Source organism: Lissotriton vulgaris, chromosome 12, assembly GCF_964263255.1.
Source record: "Lissotriton vulgaris chromosome 12, aLisVul1.2, whole genome shotgun sequence".
NCBI classification, from domain to species: Eukaryota; Metazoa; Chordata; class Amphibia; order Caudata; family Salamandridae; genus Lissotriton; species Lissotriton vulgaris.
Genome location: NC_141700.1, coordinates 741,007,562 through 741,011,068, shown reverse-complemented (window position 1 = coordinate 741,011,068; position 3,507 = coordinate 741,007,562).

Below are 3,507 nucleotides of genomic sequence, written 5' to 3'. Positions count from 1 at the left end.
ATCTGTAACTTCTCTGCCGTGAAAAGTACTGCTGTGTTGAAGAAGGAACTGGCATTCTACTGGACTACTGCTTTTGAAGTACTAAAATTATATACCATAGAGCTATACTTACCAATCGCCCATATACCTTATTTACCAAGAATAAGTCAGTCGGCAATGAAGAAGGTTCAATCGTTTATTTTGCAAAGCGCCCTATATAGGGGAGCCTCTCTCTCGCCTTCACCCTCAAAGGTGCGCAGAGGAGACTGCTGGATTACATTCAAAACAGTGCATATATACTTTCAGCATACCTCATGAAGACCCCGTACATGGAAAAGTACCACTTCTCGTGAGGCCAACAGGAAAACCCATATAAGGCACAATTGATTGATTCGAAACTCAGCTCGAGCTATTCCGGGGGTAGGTCAGTAAAAGGTGCCTCCCTTTCATTCTAGATGATTCAGAAAGGGGGTGGTGATGGACAGAGTATCTGAATTAAGCAGAACACTCCTACCAAGTCAACAGATCAGGGCTTGATCCACCACCGTTTTTTAGCTCACTGCACCATCCCAGTTCAGAACCTGGCTACATGCAATTTAGTCTGTCCCTGACCCAGTGCATCATGGGAACAGGGCTGACCAAACTACCAAGCCAATTCTTTACTGGGAAGGAAACAAGCTTCTGGGGACCGGTTTCTGGCATTACAGCCATCTTCGGCCCGGCTTGCTTGAATCCTGATGGTGCAATGAGCAAGGGACTCACATCTGAGCATACCCTACCACGCTTGTGGTGGCCAAAACGATTCAGAAAGGGGGTGGTGATGGACAGAGTATCTGAATTAAGCAGAACACTCCTACCCAGTCAACAGATCAGGGCTTGATCCACCACCGTTTTTTAGCTCACTGCACCATCCCAGTTCAGAACCTGGCTACATGCATATTAGTCTGTCCCTGGCCCAGTGCATCATGGGAACAGGGCTGACCAAACTACCAAGCCAATTCTTTACTGGGAAGGAAACAAGCTTCCGGGGACCGGTTTCTGGCATTACAGCCGTCTTCGGCTTGGCTTGCTTGAATCCTCATGGTGCAATGAGCAAGGGACTCACATCTGAGCATACCCTACCACGCTTGTGGTGGCCAAAACGATTCAGAAAGGGGGTGGTGATGGACAGAGTATCTGAATTAAGCAGAACACTCCTACCCAGTCAACAGATCAGGGCTTGATCCACCACCGTTTTTTAGCTCACTGCACCATCCCAGTTCAGAACCTGGCTACATGCAAATTAGTCTGTCCCTCGCCCAGTGCATCATGGGAACAGGGCTGACCAAATTACCAAGCCAATTCTTTACTGGGAAGGAAACAAGCTTCCGGGGACCGGTTTCTGGCATTACAGCCGTCTTCGGCCCGGCTTGCTTGAATCCTGATGGTGCAATGAGCAAGGGACTCACATCTGAGCATACCCATAGACCTCACGGCCGCGTTTGACACCTTATCCCCGGCCATTCTTACATCTCGGCTTAGGGAAGCTGGTGTCACGGGGTCGGCCTTGAGTCTCCTCAACTCCTTCCTGTTGGAAAGAGAGCAGAGAGTGATGCTTGGGAACCACCTCTCCCCTGCCAAGTCTTTGCAGTGTGGGGTGCCACAAGGGTCTGCTTTAAGTCCGACCCTGTTTAACATCTATGTGGCTCCCCTTGCAAGACTAGTAAGATCGCAGGGGATAGAGGTGGTGTCCTATGCAGACGACACCCAGATAATGGTGTCACTGGCTCACTCCTCCGTCAGGTCATCGGCTGCCAGTTTCAGGGTATGCATGCAGTATGTGGCAGACTGGATGACTATAAACTCCCTGAAACTGAACGGCGAAAAGACGGAGGTGCTGATTTTTAGGAAGGACCAAGATGCTTGGTCTGATGAGTGGTGGCCACCTTCTCTTGGCATCTGCCCCACTCCCTCCCAATCTGCCAGAAATCTGGGCGTAATATTCGATACCTCGCTCGCTATGACCCTTCAAGCCAACAGGACCGTGGCCACCTGCTGGGGTGTGATTAGGATACTCAATAAAATCCGTGGGTATCTTTCCCCCAAGGCTCGTAAACAGGTTGCAGTTGCCTTGGTAGGATCAAGATTAGATTATTGTAATTCTCTGTACATGGACGCCAATAAAAGTCTTGTTCACCGACTGCAGATAGTGCAGAATGCTGCAGCTCGGTTTGTCCTGGCCCTCCCTAAATCCTCCTCCGCTACTGCAGCCAGGAAAGAACTTCATTGGCTCCCTGTTCACCAAAGAATTTCTTTCAAAATTCTGTGCTTGGTTTACAGAGCTTTGGCAGAAGGCCCCTCGAGCGCCATTGGCTCCCTTCTCACGCGCTATGTCCCCACACGAGATCTTCGTTCTTCGGGACTCTGTCAACTGGTCGCTCCTCGTGTTAAATTAGCCAGATGGGGAGCCAGAGCTTTTTCCGTGGTTGCCCCGAAGCTCTGGAATTCTATCCCTATCCAAATAAAAACCCTTCCCTCAATTGAGACATTTAAAAAGGCTCTTAAAACATGCCTTTTCAAGAGGGCATACCAATGAGAGAAGGCTGTAGAATGGGGGACTTTGCTGCTATATTTGACTTAGGTGCATTGACGCCCATGGGGCTAAGTTTGCGCATGATAAGATTCGGTTCATTCATTCATTCATTCACCCTACCACGCTTGTGGTGGCCAAAACGATTCAGAAAGGGGGTGGTGATGGACAGAGTATCTGAATTAAGCAGAACACTCCTACCCAGTCAACAGATCAGGGCTTGATCCACCACCGTTTTTTAGCTCACTGCACCATCCCAGTTCAGAACCTGGCTCCATGCAAATTAGTCTGTCCCTGGCCCAGTGCATCATGGGAACAGGGCTGACCAAACTACCAAGCCAATTCTTTACTGGGAAGGAAACAAGCTTCCGGGGACCGGTTTCTGGCATTACAGCCGTCTTCGGCCCAGCTTGCTTGAATCCTCATGGTGCAATGAGCAAGAGACTCACATCTGAGCATACCCTACCACGCTTGTGGTGGCCAAAACGATTCAGAAAGGGGGTGGTGATGGACAGAGTATCTGAATTAAGCAGAACACTCCTACCCAGTCAACAGATCAGGGTGCGCAGAGGAGACTGCTGGATTACATTCAAAACAGTGCATATATACTTTCAGCATACCTCATGAAGACCCGTACATGGAAAAGTACCACTTCTCGTGAGGCCAACAGGAAAACCCATATAAGGCACAATTGATTGATTCGAAACTCAGCTCGAGCTATTCCGGGGGTAGGTCAGTAAAGGTGCCTCCCTTTCATTCTAGGGCACGGGAGTACAGGCATCGCGCCTGCAAGAATGTGCTCATCCTACAAGAAAGACAGATGCGACCTTGAGTTTCCTAAGTTAGAACAAATGATCCGTTCATAGCCCAGGCCGACCTCTCAGGCTTTCTACACAGTAGCAGGTCACGTGTTTTCCTAGCAAGAAGGAAGTCGTACAGTGAAATGAGACCAAAATGGC